We start from the raw sequence: 17,908 nt of genomic DNA on the forward strand, positions 1-17,908 counted from the left end.
ACCCACAGTGAAAAAGCCCTCTGTGCTGTCCAGAACTGGACCCAGGATGGAGTGTCCAGCATGAGTGTGAGTGGCCTTTGACAGTGTCAGGAGAGTGCTCAGGAAGATAGAGCAGAGGGCCCGCCCCTTCTGTTTCTCTGGGGAGTCGCAGTGAGAACATCTCCTTCTAGCCATTTAATACACAGGCAGCCAAGAAAATCATTTACAGAGTATTTTGCTTTCGTGCTCAATATACTGCCACTTCTTCCCAGTATCTAATGGGGTTACAGTGTTTGCCCTAAATCTGTGGCTGACTTCTGCCAGATATTTCCTTAACTCCCAACCCCTTGAACCCCTTCCTCCAGCCTTCTGGGGGCTCATCTCCTGCAAACTGATTCAAAGGTGCTGCGTTACAATCATCTTTCAGAACATGCACTTCTATAAAGTTTTTGACGTTTTAGTCAAAGCAAAAACAAAAAATAAGCCTGAATTTATTACCCTCTACTGAGGGGATTAATGAAGGAACACTTAAGCACTATTGTATGTATCACTCAACTTTAAAAGACATTTTTTTTGGTCTACTTTTTTGGTTTTGTTTTTTTGTTATTTTTCCCCTTGGCAGTGAGAGTGCGAAGTCCTAACCACTGGACCTCCAGGGAATTCCCAAGACATATTTTTTTTAAAAAAGAATATGAGACTGTTAATATTCTTTCTTTTCCCCTAAATGGTTCTTTGCTCAGAGAGGAATGGATATGCATCATTGTTTTGGAGGATTTGTTTAGTTAACGTTAGACCTAGTGGTTAATGTTTTTTTTTTTTTTTGGCCTCGAGGCTTGTCGGATCTTAGTTCCCAGACCAGGGATTGAACCACGGCAGTGAAAGCGCTGAGTCCTAACCACTGGACCACCAGGGAATTCCCTAGACCTAGTGGTTTAAAAGATCTTTAATAGCTATGCATGATTATGTTTATTTTTAAGGGCTATTTTATTTAGGAAATAAATGTAATTTTTAAAGATTACATAAAATCTCACCACCTAAAGATAGCCACGATTAACATTGTGATGTACTTCCAAGCTTTTCTCTATGTTCATGTGTACTGGTGAAATACATGTAAAAGAATGGCAAGATATGCCTCTGTGGCTCTCTGTGCTTGAATTAGCCCATGTGGTTATTTTCAGATCCATATAGTTAGAAAGCCTCTGGAAGCAGAGACCATATTTCTTTTTCTTTTGAATTCTTTCCAAGTACATAGTAGGCCTCTGAACTTGGTGGATATATGACAAATGTGAGTTAAACTAATGAATGTAAACAAGCTATAAACTATGCACTTACATAATGTCATTATTTTAAACATTTGCTTCTTTAAATGCTTCCAACTGTAACAAGACTCATGACAATACAAGATATGTATTATTTCCCTTTTCTTTTTGCATCCCTGCATATTGATTTTTTCCATCTACCTTTATAGGAGGATACATTGAAATAAGGAAAATATTTTCATAAAAGCTTAGTGTAAAGAAGAAATTTGTAAGTTCTAGTTACTGATGTGATGTTGAACTGCTATAGTTTTATGGCTCATGATATACGAGAGAGAGTTTCATTTGTTTCTTAGGTACATTGTTTAGTGTAGTAGTAACCTGATTCATGTAGTTTACAAATGCTTTCACCAGACAATAATAGAAGTGCACAGTACCATATCTAAATGCCTTAATCCTTTCTCATAAATTGATATTCTTAGGGAATTCTGGGAGCTCAAGACTAGGTGATTGTTCTGATTAGGAGGACACTGATAGGTATCATACTAATGCCACTGAGCAGCAAATCATCAAAAGCCAAGTGCTACAGTATGCCTGCTGCCGTCCAGTTCACTGAGTAACTAACTAAGCATCCCCACATCCAGCCCCACTGTGGGACCAAGGGAATGTGCATGGGAGCCCATGTCTCTAGGAAGTCCTTCCAGGGCCACTAATCACTGACACTTATCAAACGGGCCAAGATGGGCCCGTATTATCATTGCTCCATCACGCAGCTGTAGCCTGCATGAGAAGGTAGTGAGGTCTGCTAGGTGATCCAAGACAGGGAAGGTCCTTTGGTCTGAGTGATTAGAGGAACTCAGCTGAGTCATGTTTTGGAGTGCAAGCTTGGATCTGAAACAATCTTTTTTTTTTCCCCGTGTTGGTTATCTATTTTATTTATTTATTTATTTTAAATATTATATTTTTATTTTCTCATGGAAGACAAAGGTGACCTTTATTCAAATGGTGAAGAAGAATGACTTCTAGATGATGTCCAAAGGTGATACAACTTTTTTTTTTAACATCTTTATTGGAGTATAATTGCTTTACAATGGTGTGTTAGTTTCTGCACGATCCCCATTCCTGGATCTGAAACAATCTTGAAAGCACCATGTAGATGGAGCAGGGCAGGGCTTGGCCCTGACGAACATGGGAGTCGACAGACCCAAGTAGGATATCCAGTCCCACAACTTATGTGGGGTCTAAGGTAAGAAACTTAACCTCTCTGTATTTATTTCCTATTGCTGCATAACAAATTACCGCAAACTTAGTGGCTTAAAACCACACACGTTTAGTCCCTCATGATGTTAGGAGTCTGAGCGTGGCTTAGTTGGATCCTCTCTGTTCAGGGTCTCACGAAGCTGCTACAAGGTATCTGCCAGGCTGGATTTTATTTGGAAGCTGTACTGGGGAAGAGTCTGCTTCCAAATTCATTCAGGTTGTTGTCAGAATTCATTTCCTTGAGGCTGTATGACTGAATATATGACTGAAGTCCCCCACTTTTTGGTGCTTGTCAACTGCCCTCAGGTTCTAGAGGCTTTCTGAAATTCTTTGCCACATGAGCTTCTCCCATATGGCTGCTTACCTCATCAAACCTGCAGGGAGAGTCTCTGAGTGCAGCCTGCTAAAACAGACTTGTCTTATGTGACATGAGGTAATCACGGCAGTGACACCCCACCACATTTGCCATGTTCTGTTAGAGCCAAGTGACAGGTCCCTCCCACACTCAGGGGAGGAGATTACACAAATGTGTGAACACCAGGAGGTAGAATCATTGAGTTATTTTATGGTCTCTCTGCCACAGTCCCTGAGCCTAATCTGTAAAGTGGTATAAAAATAAGGGTGGTTATGTGGATTCAAAATGAGATAACATATAGCAAGTGTTTGCATGGGTGCCTGACACATAGTAAGCATTCAGTAAATGTCAGTGATGATGATGGTGACAATCATTGGTGATAACCAATGGCTATCCTGATAAATGCTTACAGTCTTCCTAAATCATGGGGACCCTTGTAAGAACTCATGAGAGTATACAGAATTTCAAGTTTTGAACTTGTGTTTTTCAAAGGAGAGCGTCAAGTCAGTTGTCTATGTGATATAGGGAGGATGGTGATGGCATTGATTATCTAAGGCAGTACAAAATTCAGGAATAATATCTAACTTGACTTTGAAATAAATTTTAAGGTTTTTTTTTTCTTTCTGATTATTTTTGCTTAGGCAAATTATTCCATATTACAGAGGAACTCTAATTACTCTAATTTACTTCATTCCTTCCCTATTGATGGACATTTAGTTTGAATCTATATTGTTACCAACAGTGCTGCAATCAACAGCCTTCTATGTATATTCTGTACATTTGTGTGTTCCTGTAGGAAAAAGTTATTCAACCATTAATTGACAGCTTGTTATGTATCATATCAGACATTGTGCTAAGTGCTGAGTAAATAAGACAGATATGCTACCTTCCCTCATGGTCCTTATAGTCAACTAAAGATTACAGGCATTAAAAAATAATTCCAAGTATGGGGTGTGTGTTATAGGAGGACCTAATATAGTAGGGAGGAGGGTGAGTATGTTGCAGGACAAGGGGAGCAAGAGAACGGTCATGTCCCTGGTCTTGGGTGAGTCCCTAGAATGGGTGCCATGTGAGGGTCCTTGGCTTTGCCCAGGGAAGAATTCAAGAGCAAGCCAAAGCAAAGTGGAAGCAAGTTTATTTAGAGAGATACACATTCCATAGGCAGAATGTGGTCTGTCTCAGAAGGCGAGAGCAGCCCTGGGATATGGGGTTGTTAGTTTTTATGAGCTGGGTAATTTCATATGCTAACGAGAGGGAGGAATATCCTAATTATTTGAGGGAAGGGGTGGGGATTTCCACCCCTTCCCTCAAATAATTGGGTCACTGCCCACTTTTTTGCCTTTTATGGTCAGCCTCAGAACTGTCATGACTCTGGTGGGTGTGTTATTTAGCATGCTAATGTATTACAATGAGCATATAATGAGGCTCAAAAGCTACTGGAAGTCACATCTTCTGCCATCTTGGGCCTAGTTGGTTCTAACCAGTTTTTGCTGTATCCTGTTTTTCTCAATAGCTCTGTCATTCTTTTAATGGTTGCACCCTTCTCCCTCCCTTTCCCTCTCAAGGTGAGGTCAGATGCAAGGACATGAAGGTAGCAAAATTTGGAGCGGCCAGAGAAAACAGATAGGCCATCTCCAGAAAAGGGATAAAATCTTGTGATCCAGGGAGTGAGGATTTTGACAACATTCCTGGGGCATGGGATTAAGATGGGGAGGGGTCTGGTCTTTGGTTGTCACTTAGCCACACTGGTATCTGCTAAAGTCTCTGAAATCTACTCTGGACTTTGGTCACTGGTCCACATGGGTCATTGCCACCTCAACCCTTGTTCCAAGTCAGGTCCAGGGATGTTCCTTGTTATGCTCCGTATTTCTGCTGAATGCACAGAATTCCTGCGTTTCCTCAGCCTTGAATCACTCTGTGAAGCTAAAACCCTGTGGTATCCCAGAGCCACTCTCAGCAGACTTCATAATTTCAGCCTTCTCCCTTCACAGAAGAGGAAGCTGAGCCTCTGGGAGGCTGTCTAGATTCTCTCTGCCTAGGCACACCACATGGACATTTCTTCTCTGAGATCATGGTACCTCTAGTGGGCACTACCTAAGAAGTGAGGCATGCCTTCACTTTGCTCTCTGATCTCATGAACCTTCATGGATAATTCTCCATGTTCCCCTCCTGGGCTCATTTTTCCTCATACGCTCCCTCTTTCTCAATTCCAAAGAACCTAATCTTCTTGGGAGGAAGCTTTGATCTAATTCATCACCTATGTTCCCAAATTTGTTGCATAGCTTTTGAGATTCAAAAGCCCAAAGCCAATTACTTTGTTCTCTGCTCTTCTCTGAGGTATCCATTCCCCAAGGCAATGAATGCCTGAATGAGGGAGAAGAGCAAGAAGTGCAAAGAAATACAGGGAAAAAAAATGTTTAATATTTCAAATTTATCAATCCATCATAAACGGTATGTTGCATTCGGTAGCCATGCAATAAATATGTGTGTGTTTGAATCTGTTAAAGGATGAAACAGTTTTCGGAGGGACTTTCTTGATGCCTTTAAATCAGGCTGTTAGGGATTATTTTCCTTGGGAAAAGATGATTTATGAGTGGCAATCACTGATAAAGCAAATATTGTTTAATACTCACTTTCCTTGGATGCATCTAAGCCCTAAAGCAAGAATTACTTAAGTTTAAAATTAGGTACATGAATATTCATAGCAGCATTACTCATAAATAGCCAAAAAGTGGAAACAACCCAAATGTCCATCAGCTGATAACATAGATAAATATAATGTGGCATATCAATGCCATGCAATAAAAAGAATCCATACTGATACATGCTATAACACGTTTGAACCTTGAAGACATTATGCTAAGGAAAAGAAGGAAGTCACAAAAACTGCTTATCATATAATTCCATTTATATGAAATGGAATAAGCAAACCCACAGAGGCAGAACGTAGATTAGTAGTAGCCTAGGGCTGCCAGGGGAGGAGAGAAATGTTGGGATTGGGGATGATGGCTAAGCGGTGCTGGGTTTCTTTTTGGAGTATTGGAAATATTCTAAAATTGATTATGGTGATAGATGCATAACTCTGTGAATATACTAAAAGCCATTGAATTGTATGCTTTAAGTGGTCAGTTACATAGTGTGTAAATTGTACTCATTATAGCTGTTAAAAAAAACTTGATATTTAAATTGTAGTAGCTTCAGTTTATAGAGTTAGAAAAGTGAAGCCTAATACGAGAGTTTGTTTCTATGTATTTGAATAACTTTTTCATTATTTAAAAGTGAAATGTTTTCCTTTTTGTAGATCTAGGGCTGAATGTAAACTCACAATTTCCTTATTGGTATATATTAGCTTTTGGGGGGTCAGTACTCAGTATTTCTCTTACCCAATGAAGTTTTATTACCGAACACTAGTTTGTGTGCCTGATACGCAGTGAGGCCAGACAAACTGAAATGCCACAGTTTGGGGCAGAGAAAGTGTTACTGAGTCCAAGTTCACTCTGGTCACCACACGACAGACCAATAAATTGGGAGACGAGGTGTTGAGGCAAGGAATAGCGACTTTATTCAGAAAGCCAGCAGACCGAGAAGATGGACTAGTGTACCCAAAAAACCATCTTACTGGGGTCTGGATGCCCGTTTCTTTTATAGAACAGAGAGGGGGAGGAGGTGAGGAAGTAAAGTAAAAAGACCATTTATCTTGCAAAATATCTCCTCACTTGGCCCTCATTGGGGAGGGGATGTATTAATTTCTTCTTTTCTGCAGCCATTCGCACGTGGGCAGGGTCAGAATGTCTCTCTGTGAGCTGAACAAAGGCCTTTTAGTTTAACAGTCAGGCAGAGGGACAGGGTTCCTTGTGGCAGGCCATTATGTATGCTTATGGCTATAGACAGTGATTATAATAACAAAAGCAATGAAAAGCAAAGGTTAAAGTAAAAGAAACAGAACCAACACGGAGTCAGAATTTGCTCTTCCCTGTTACAAAAGGTTTATTGCATGGCCAAGCAAGGAGAACCAGTGGCTCACACTCAAAAAATCTGAATTCCCCAGTGGTTTTCAGGGAGAAGATTTTATAGGCAAAATTTGGGGTGAGGGCTGGAGGGTGTGTAACTGCTTTCTGATTGGTTGGTGGTGAGGTAATAGGGGGTGTTACAGGATTGTCAATCATCAGCTTTCTGGTTTCAACCAGTCTGGAGTCTCAGCATGTATAGTTACCATCTTGCACCTGGGTGGAGGCCTTAGTTACTGCAGAAGAGTTCAAAGATACTGTTATGTATATCCCTTGAGGAGGAACCAGGACCCTGCTTTAATAGCTGCACTACTGTTTCTTGATTGCTCCTCCTTTGTTTCTGCATTCCCTCACTTTCCCGATTAGCAACTGTTTGAATCTGCTCTTTGGAACTAAGGGAAAGTCTAGGAGGCTGAATGAAGCCTATTTCCTACAAACGAGAAATGGAGGACACACAAAGGATATGTACCTGAGAGGGTCCCACAGGGTCCTGCTCGGTTTCAGTTTCAAAATTTACAAAATTGGGGCTTCCCTGGTAGCGCAGTGGTTAAGAATCCGCCTGCCAATGCAGGGAACATGGGTTCGAGCCCTGGTCCGGGAAGATCCCACAGGCCACGGAGCTACTAAGCCCATGCACCACAACTACTGAGGCTGCACTTTAGAGCTCGTGAGCCACAACTACTGAAGCCCGTGCGCCTAGAGCCCATGCTCCACAACAAGAGAAGCCACTGCAATGAGAAGCCCACGCACCGCAACGAAGAGTAGCCCCCGCTCACCGCAACTAGAGAAAGCCCGCTTGCAGCAACGAAGACCCAACACAGCCAAAAGTAATAAACAAATAAAACAAATAAATTTATTTTTAAAAATTTACAAAATTGAAATTATTCAGATTTAATTTTCAGAATTTATTTATGTACAGAAAATATACAAACCAAAAGCATTTGAAGGCAATAGTGAATTTTTTTTTTTTTTTTTTTTTTTTTTTTTTTTTAAGACTCTCAATCACTGCGCCACCAGGGAAGCCCGGCAATAGTGAATTTTTCTGACAAGTGATACAACATTTGTAGTTTTCATGTCATGATCCAGTTAAATCCATTTTGTTTTATTACTGAACCAGATTTAGGTCTGCTTGCCTGCTCAGTAAAGCCAATCTACTGACACCAGGTTGTGTGAAGGAAAGTGCTGTGTTTTTTGCAGGGTGCCAAGCAAGGAGTCCAGGGCAGCTAGTGATCTAAACTCCTCCATGGATTTCAGCAAAGCATTTTTAAAGGCAGGGTGAAGGAGGGGTGTCCCAGGGTATGTGATCAGCTTGTACACAATTCTCTGACTAGTTGATGGTGAGGTAACAGGGTGGTGTCACAGGGGTTAACATTATCAATCCTTAGGCTCCAGTAGGTCTGGGGGCTACATGGTCATCAAGTAGTTAATTTCTTTCATTTGGTGGGGTTTTAACATCTATAAAACAACTCAGTGAATATGATAGGGACAGAGTAAAGGGACAAAGTAGGTGATTAAATAGTTAATCCCACTAAGGGATTGTAATTAAAGAAAAAAGTATGGGAGACCCCTGTAAATTAATGATTACTGAAGAAAGCTTAACCACAAAACCAAGCAGTCTTGCTTAGCAACAAAACCATGCAACAGAAGCATGAGACATGACCCAAAAGAATAAAACAATGGTGGCATGAGACCCACGTCCTGCCCAGTGAGCTAGTAAGTTAACGATTCCTAGAACATGCTCCTCTGCGCACACCAAAAAAAAAATATAAGGAAAAGGTGACAATATACTAAAACCTGAGATGACTTGCCATTTTTAACGTATGTTGTTGCCTTTTTGCTTATTTCAATTGTGCCATGACAGTCCCAGCTTGACCATGTAAGGACAAGAAAACTCCCCTGCCTGACGTGGAGGAGCTGATGATGGAAGCGTGACATCTACCCAAGAATGAGGAAGAAGGTGGCCTTCTCCCTACTTTTCCTTTGATTATAAAACTGTAGCCCACTAAGTTCTCAGGGCATGGCACCCTCTCACCCTCCCACTTGTAAAAGGTGTCCTATTCTATTTATTTATTTTTTTGGCTGAGTTGGGTTTTCATTGCTGCGCGTGGGCTTTCTCTAGCTGTGGCAAGTGGGGGCTACTCTTCGTTGCGGTGTGCAGGCTTCTCATTGCAGTGGCTTCTCTTGTTGCAGAGCACGGGCTCTAGGCGTGCGGGTTTAAGTGGTTGTGGCACATGGGCTTAGTTGTTCCACGGCATGTGGGATCTCCCCGGACCAGGGCTCGAACCCGTGTCCCCTGCATTGGCAGGCGGATTCTTAACCACTGCATCACCAGGGGAGCCCAAAAGCATCCTATTCTAATAAATCACTTCTTATCTATCACTTTGCCTCTCACTGAATTCTTTCTGCACTGAGACATAAAGGACCAGAGCTTCTTTGAGCCCCCTAAATGCCACCTAGCGATTTCAAATGTGCATCAGATACTGTTATCTAAGTACTTCAGAGAGGAGCTAAAGCAGAGGATATGGGGGAAGGCCCCATAGGGTCCTGCTTGGTTACACTTTTTTCCCCTGCTCCATCTTCTCTTATTATCCATTATTCCGGTAGAAAGAGCAGGCCGTCTAAGTACAAGTGGCTGGGGTGAGAGTTGGTAGCAATATAATTCAGTTGCTGGGCCAGGCAAGCATGTTTTGAAGTCTGACCTCTTCAATACAATAACATTTTTGCATGATTAAGTCTGCACTGTTTGTTCCAAAACATTACCTTGCAAAGCAGGATGGTCTGTGCCTAGACAGCATCCCAAGCTTGGTCCTCGTGGTTTGTGAACAAGGATCTGAATACTGAAGGCTTGTATGGAGTTGACCATGGACTGGATCAAGCACAAATGGCCACACCAGGGATGCGCACAGGGAAGTGGGACAGCCATGCCTCACATTTCCTATGATATTAGCGCTAGCAGGTTCTGCCTCTAAGGACCCAGGGCTTATAGGCCAGGGCACATCAATGCATTTGCAGACTCTAGAATCACCATTAGAAAGTCATGTCCTCCAAGGCTTATGGAGAGGCTGCCTGTCCCTCACAGAGCTTGTGTGGACAGAGGATGGACTTCAGTTTTAGATTATGGCTAATTGGAAAATATTTTACTTTCTGGACTTTTTGAGCAGGGTAATCACTCCTCCTCCAAGCCCCTAAGCGGCCCCCTTTAACTCCACTGATAACAACTGCATAAAAGTGTCTTTTAATTTTTAAATACATGTTCGAATACAGAGAAGTCGAAAGAAGGATATTAAAAAAAAAAACATACTAAGATATACCCACTGTTATCACTTTAGTATATATTAGTGCTGTCCAACAAAAAGAGAAGATGAACTAGAAATATGAGCTGTGCTTGTAATTTTAAAATTTCCAGTACCACATTTAAAAAGGTTAAAAGAAACAGGTGAAATGAATTTAAATAGTACTTTAACTTAATATATACAAAATATCATATCAACAGATGATCAACATTAAAATTAATGGGATATTTTACATTCTTTCATACCATATTTGAAGCCTAGTGTGTATTTTGCATGTATAGTATATCTCACCACATTCCAAATGCTCAGTAGCCACGTGTGGTCAGTGCCTGTAACATTGAACAGTTCAAGGCTGTGTGTGTGTGTGTGTGTGTGTGCGCACGCGCGCACGCACACACGTGCGCACTGTGAACCTTCACTCAAATTTGGTTCCAATGTTGTACCAAAGGAGGGAGCACTCAGCCTCTCTTACCAGCGTGCCCAGGTGTGCGTGTTGGGCAGAGATAAGAGGGAGAGGCGAGGCTTAAAAGCTGTCGGTTGTCAATCAACAAAAAAAGGACCTCTCTCTATGTGTGTGTGTATATATATATTAATATCTATCTGTCTACCTATCTATCTAGTTATATAAAGTATTCTTCCAGATGAGGAAAGATATTCAAAACTACATGTTAAAAAAATTAAGTGGGGGGTAAATTGGAAGGCACAAAAAGCTTAAGACTTAGCAGAAGAAGATCGTTTTATATATAGCAAAAATGGACCAGTTTGGGGATGGACACACAACAACCACTCCCACTAGCAAATGCTGCCCAATCATGGCTCCTAAGACAGAACTGAGACCTGGGGCACTTACTTGCTGCTCCTTTTCCTGGAACGTTCTCCATCCCCCTACCCCGGGCTTCTCCCTCACTTCTTTCTGTCTCTGTCAAGTCTTACCTCCTCTACCTCATCTGAGAGGTCATCCTGTTCGTTGACACCATCTGAATAGAGGTTCCCTTGCCCCTGTTATTCTCTCTTCCCTCTTGGCTTCATGTTTCTTTGAAGCAGCCACCACTTACAGGATTTGTTATTTTGTTTGTAGTTGATCTCCCCCATGAAACTGGAAGCTCTGTAGGGCAGGGGTTCAGGTCTTTTTATTCACCACTTTGGTCCCAGCACTTAGAGAAGAGGCTGGCACACAGTAGGTTCTCACTGTGTGGTTGTTGAATGAATGCCTGATTGATTAGGAGAAGGAAAGGATGTGGGTACTTGGAAAGAGGAGCCAGCAGGCCCCACCATTGGTGCTAATAAATGTTTTCATAAAAGACAAAGTCATGATTTTTCTTTTTTTAAGAAAAGCAATTTTGTTTTCAAGTACCTAGAATGATATTAGGCTAACTAAGGATTTCTGGAATGCTTTGGGATTTCTTTTAATGAATAGATGAAAATTATATCTAATTAGCATTAATTTTTATGTGTAAATGGGTACATCCAAATTGTATGAAAGGAGTTCTCTTGAATAATTTAAACATCCTCTTCACCCTACAAAGCATTTAGCACACTCTTCCCTCAAAGATTTTATTAATGGGAACTGAAATCATGAGGTCGAAATGCAAAATAAAAGAGATTTTTTTTCTTTATGCAGGCACGCAACTGAATACCTCAGAAGTGGGTAGACCCAAGAATCAGATTCTAGGGATCCTGGGAAGTTAACTCAATGGCCTCTGATAACCTCAAATTTATTTTAAAAAATATAGGAAGAAGGGAAAGCCTTCTTTGTTGTAGAATTCAAATTAATATATAAAGAATGATGGAAATAGAAAATCACCATTAGGCAAAACTTTTGCTGCAGGCAGATGTCATCACTGTATGCTAAAATTAGTGGGTGAAAGTATGATGAGAAAGAGGATATTAACACAGCCTCAGAGTATCTCTCCACAAGATAGCTATATTAATTCTCAAGGGAAAAACAGAACCTTCACAGTGGAGAAGCATGGGAGACACCACCTACACCAGGTGATCGAAGTTAACATCACCAGTCCTGAGGATCTGTACATCAACTCTGAGGACCACCTGATGTGATTCACTGAGAAGGCACAATATCACTGTGTGGGATTGGCAAAAATGCAGAATCCACTTTTTTTTTTTTTTTGACCATGCTCCACAACACGTGGGAGCTTAGTTCCCCAAGCAGGGATTGAACCCATGCCCCCTGCATTGGAAGCGTGGAGTCTTAACCACTGGATCGCCAGGGAAGTCCAAGAATCCACATTTAATCATGAGGAAATATCAGGCAAACCCAAACTGCAGGACATTTTACAAAATAACTGATAGCTGCTCTTCAAATATGTACTGATAACGAATGATTAAGGAAGACCAAGGAATTTGTATTTGAGGTGATGATGGGGACGTGAAATTATATGCCATGTTGGATCCTGGTTTAGATCCTGGGCCAGAAAAAGGACATCGGTGGGACAATTAGCAAAATTTGCATAACATCTATGGATTAGTTAATAGTCTTGTATCACCGTTAATTTCCTGGTTTAAATACTTGTACTAAGATTATGGATGATGCTAACATTAGGAGAAGCTGGGTCATAGTTATAAGGCAACTCTTATACTATTTTTGCAATTTTTTTTCTATGTCTGAAATGAATTCAAAATAAAAACTCAAAAAAAGATAGATGTATTTACTTGGTAATCTGAACTAAGCATAGTAATAATGTTAACAGTAGTAATACTAGCTGTTATGGGTTGCATTTTGTCCCTCACTCCAATTCACAGGTTGAAGTTCTAATACTCTCAGGAATGTCACCTTATTTAGAAATAGGGTCACTGCAGATGTAATTAAGTTAAGGTGAGGTCATACTGGAGTCGGGTGTCCCCCTAATCCAATATGTCCTTACAAAAAGGGGAAATTTGGACACAGGCAGGAACACAGGGAGAACACCATGTGGAGATTAAGGCAGAGATTGGGGTGAGGTAGCAGAAGTCAAGGAATGCCAAAGATTGCCAGCAAACCACCAAAAGCTAGGAGAGAGGCATGGAATAGATTCTCCCTTGCAGCCCCTAGAAGAAATCAATTTTGCCGACAGCTTCATCTTGGACTTTGAGCCTCTAGAACTGTGAGGCAGTAAATTTATGTTGTTTAAGCCACCTGGTTTGTGGTACTTTGTTACATCAGCCCTAACAAACTAGTACACTAGTTAGCATTTATTGAGAACTTAGAACGTTGAGATCTTCACATGCATTATCTCATTTTATCTTCACCCCATCCCTTTGCAGAAGGCGTTATTATTGCTTCCAATTTATAGCTGAGAGGATTGATGCATAGAGTGGGTAAGTAACTTGCCCTGGGTCACACGGCTAGCAAATGGCGGGGTGGGTTAAAACCTCTATAGTCTGACACCAGCATATTCCTATCCACTGCACACACTTCTGGATTCCAATGACAAAGATTTCTTATGGGATGTGAAATGGTTACCTTTGATTAATTTCTCTCTGTACATCATATATAAATTCCAGAGATGAAAAATAGTCAAGTGCACACGTGGGTACCCTATCTTGTTTCCTTACCACCCATTCCTCCACAACCACCCCAGCCTGGTGGAATCAAATGTCGCCTCCTTGGAAACACTGAACTTCCTATGTCTTAGTTCTCCCAAGAAAGGAGTGTTAGTCATTAAGGAGAGATTCCATTTTGAATGTGAGCAACTAATTTAAGCGAATATTTGGGATTAAACTCAGTCATTCAGATACATGGGAGACTGCACTCTGGGGCAGTGGAGCTACTTAAAAAAAAGTGGAGAGCAAACATTTCCTCTATTTTAAAGCAAAGAATCTGAGAGAGAATTGCCCACTGGGTTTCATTTGTTTGCCTTCTTGAGTCATTCCTTCATTCAATTAACCTCTATTGAGCACCCCTGGGCTTCTTGGCGCCGGGCTCAGCCAGCATAAACTGACAAAGAAGACAGTCCTAGCTTTCAGTTAGTCTCTCATTCAGGGTTGGTCCCAAGGCAAAAAAGCTGGAGGTGAAAGCTTTTGAAAACAAATCCCCGTTTCTCAATTGTAACCCATCTCCTCATAGGCATTGTTTTCTGAATTACTGAAGCTAATTTTTTTCTATTACATGCTGGTGATTCCCAGCTCCCTATCTCCAGTCCAAATTTCACTTACAGGCTCCATATCCATATATCCAAAGTTTATTGGATGCTCCAATTGGTTGTCCCATATATATGTCCACAGATGGAACGTGGAACTCATCATCTTTATTCCCTAATCTTTGTTCCTTCCCCACTCAATCCTCCTCCTCCCCTCTCAGTGAATGGTACCACCAGTGACCAAATTGATCAAGTCAGAAACCTCTCAGTTCCATGTAAGTAAGGACTGTTTGTTTATGCTGAGGCAACATTCTGTGTCTAGCTCAGTCTTGGACCATGTACTGTGGAAGATACTAATAACGACCTGATGAGCGAATGAATGAATGGGCTTCATTCTTGCATCCTTGATTCTTCTCTCTTAGCACTCATGTCCAACCCATAGGCCCTGTCATTTCTCTCCATCATTTGTTTCAAAGTAGTCCTCTCATCTCCATCCCTTACCAGCATTTTCCCAGTCCAAACTGTCACAGTCTCTCACCTGTACCACTACTGTGACCTTTACCTGGTCCTCTTGGCTTCTCTCTTGCCACCTCCCAATCTGTTCTCCATGTAGCAACTTGAGTGAACTGGTAGAAACAGAAATCTGACCCCATCACTTCTCTGCCTAAAACCCTTCAATGACTTTCTGTTGTCATCGTGATGAAGCCCAAGCTTAATATTTGAGGACCCACTTAATTTAGTTCCTACTTATCTCCCTGTCCTTATTTTTCATCTTTCTCCTTTCCTTCTCCTCCTCCCCTACTTTGCTTCAGCTAAAATGAGTTTTCTGCTGGTTTCCAAACATGTCTTTCCCTCTTCCAGACTTGTGCTCATGTTAGTTGCTTCACCTGGCAATTCCTCTTAATTCTTAAAGCCATAGCCTGGGTACTTTGGGATCTTGTTTTAGTTTCTATTGCTGCTGCAACAAATGGCCTATACTTAGCTGCTTGCAGTAATACCCATTTATTATCTTGCAGATCTGAAGGTCACAGGTCTAGGTAGCTTTGGCTGGGTTCTCTGCTTAGTGTCTCACAAGGGCAGGGCTGCATTCCTTTGTGGAAGCTCTGGGGAACAATCTGCTTACAAACTCATTCAGGTTTTTGGCAGAATTTAGTTCCTTGTGGTTGTAGCAGTGAGGTTCCCATTTCCTGGAAATGTGGCCCCTCCATATTTAAGCCAGCGATGGCAGGTCAAACCCTTCTCATTCTTCAAAAGTCTGTGACTTCTCCCTCTAGTGCCATCTTTTTGACTTTTAAGGGCTCATGTGATTACACTTGTTCCACCTGGATAATTTGGGATAATCTCATCATAGCCACAGGTGCTAAGGACTAGGGCATGGACATCTTGGGGGGGCCGTTATTTTGCCTATCACAGATGCCCACCTTCAAATCTAGGTTCTGTTTCCCCCCTTTTGCTCCAGTGGCAGGCACTGCTGGTTGCTTCACGAATAACTATTTCCCACTCTCAGCTACTTTCCTGCTATCAGAGCCTGCCTTTCACTTTAGAGGGTGAAAATGCCAGGTTTTTGCTTTCCCAGACTCTCTTTTAGGTCGGGCACGGGCACATCTGCCCGAGGACTCTGGGAAAGATGTCTTCTCTGATTAAAAAAAAAAACTTAGAGGAGAACGGCCTTTCTGATCTTCAGCCATGATACTATGAGGGCATGATGTTGGGGGCTGCAGAAGCCATCTCGAGGGGCACATGTGAGGACGAAAGCCAGCACACTGGAGCTAGTGGAGAAGAGAGTTGAGAGGAGTCTGAGTTCTTGATGACATCATTGAATTACTGAGTTACATCCCACCACAACTTACCTCCAGGCTTTTTCTTAGGTTGCCCTAATTGTTCGTTATTGCTCAAGCCACTTTTTAGTCGACCTGCCCACCTTGCTCATGTACTCTCTCCTGCACCTATGTACCTGGCACAGTAAACACCTAGCAATTATTGGCTGAATGAATGAATGCGTGAAAGCTCTCCCTCTCCTTCAATTTCCTCTACTCCAAGTACTCTCACTATGACAAGGGCTGCCATGTATGGTTGGGCAGGCTGTGTCCTGCACAAGGGTCCCTGGTCTAGGGGGCAAATAAGGGCTGAAATCTAGCCTGTTCTCCACTTGGTAAGCCAGCAACCTGGCATGGGGCCCTGCCTGCCCAGGGGAAAGGACACGTTTTTTCTTATTAGCAGTAAAGTACTCTAGGCTAGTAGCAGTACTGTGGCAGCCTAAATTCTGACTTTTCTTTTCTGATAGGGTGCATGCCCTTGCCGTTTGTTTTCCACTCTCCCAAAGAGTGAAGCAGAGGATCCTCTTTGGGTCCTGAACACCATGTTCCAAGGAGCGCAGTGACTATTTTGAGAAACTGATTAGTACTAAAGTGCTTGTGGAGCTCCTAGGTTTTAATGTGCAGCCCTTCTCTGGCAATAGGCTGGTCATTTTAATACCAGTCTTCTGGAAATTATAACTTAATATAACAGGAACTGCCAAAATGGGAGTCAGGAGACCCAAATTCAAGCGTCAGCTCTGGCATTAATCAGGCTCTGAGTGCTTGGGTAAGGCAGCAACATTCTCTGGCTTTCAGTTTCCTTACCTATAAAACTAGAGGTTCTGGGCTTCCCTGGTGGCGCAGTGGTTGAGAGTCCGCCTGCTGATGCAGGGGACACGGGTTCGTGCCCCGGTCCGGGAAGATCCCACATGCCGTGGAGCAGCTGGGCCCGTGAGCCATGGCTGCTGAGCCTGCGCGTCCGGAGCCTGTGTTCCACAATGGAAGAGGCCACAACAGTGAGAGGCCCGCGTACCACACACACACACACACACACGCACACACACACACAAAAACCTAGAGGTTCTCAAACTGTGTCCTGCAGAGTTTAGGCATGTTGAGGTGCCACCCCAGGGCTCTCAGTGGTGAATAGGGAGGTGGGACTGAGTGGGTGGGAAGCTTCAGTCAGAGCAGTTCTGCTTTTGTTTGCTTTACATGTAGGACTTTATAAAAAATTAATTTTTAAGTATGCAGGAAATCTACTAATATATCCTTCCGGTAAGGAATTAGAACATTGTAGACACAATTAAAGCTCCTTTGGTACCCATCCTCCCCAGTCCCCTTGTATGTTGGAAATTCATTTAAGATTTCCATTTGAACAAAGGGATCCTGGCTCAAACAAGTTAGAGAACCACTGGTCTGGTTAGCCTCTAAGGACCCCAAAAGTGCAAAAAAGGGGGATTTCAGAGAAAAGGGCAAGCCACTGCTGGAGAATGTTCCACAAGGTTGAGTGGAAACCCATGCAATGGTTTGCTGAAATGCAGTGTTGCTCTGGGTGCTGTAATTCGGGGGCATTGTCACTGCTGTGTACTGGCAGTGTACCCAGGAGAGGGCTGGTGGGTGGGAGGACATAGATTTATGAGTTAGAATGGAAAGGCTTGTGTACATGTCCAAACCTGCCCTCATTTCCATGGGGAGGGAAGATGAGGTGGCATTAGGACTGCTTCTTTTTGGCCTGACTTTAGAAAAACAGCAAAAGCAACTAACGGTTGTTGTATACTTGCTGGGTGCTGGGTGCTCCGAGCCTGGTCTCAGGTAGCCCTCACAGCATCCCTGGGAGGTGATGGCACTGCCAGCATACTTGTTTTAGAGGTGAGGAAACTGACGCA

At 42.4% G+C, this 17,908-nt stretch overlaps 1 long non-coding RNA gene across 2 annotated transcripts in view; it reads left to right on the forward strand.

The window, feature by feature from the left end:
• Positions 1-2,344: 2,344 nt before the first annotated feature.
• The window catches only part of LOC112415193 (uncharacterized), a 60,512-nt gene continuing 44,948 nt past the window's right edge, over positions 2,345-17,908 (forward strand). Inside the window, exons 1-2 of one of the 2 annotated variants that reach the window (XR_003006293.1) lie at positions 2,345-2,481; positions 13,412-13,465. This is a non-coding gene — a long non-coding RNA (uncharacterized LOC112415193). Of the gene's footprint in view, positions 2,482-12,911; positions 13,466-17,908 lie in introns of those variants that run through there. The other variant, XR_003006292.1, reaches the window with a different exon arrangement.

This window comes from Neophocaena asiaeorientalis, unplaced genomic scaffold (assembly GCF_003031525.2).
Source record: "Neophocaena asiaeorientalis asiaeorientalis breed wild unplaced genomic scaffold, Neophocaena_asiaeorientalis_V1.1 scaffold1091, whole genome shotgun sequence".
NCBI lineage: Eukaryota > Metazoa > Chordata > Mammalia > Artiodactyla > Phocoenidae > Neophocaena > Neophocaena asiaeorientalis.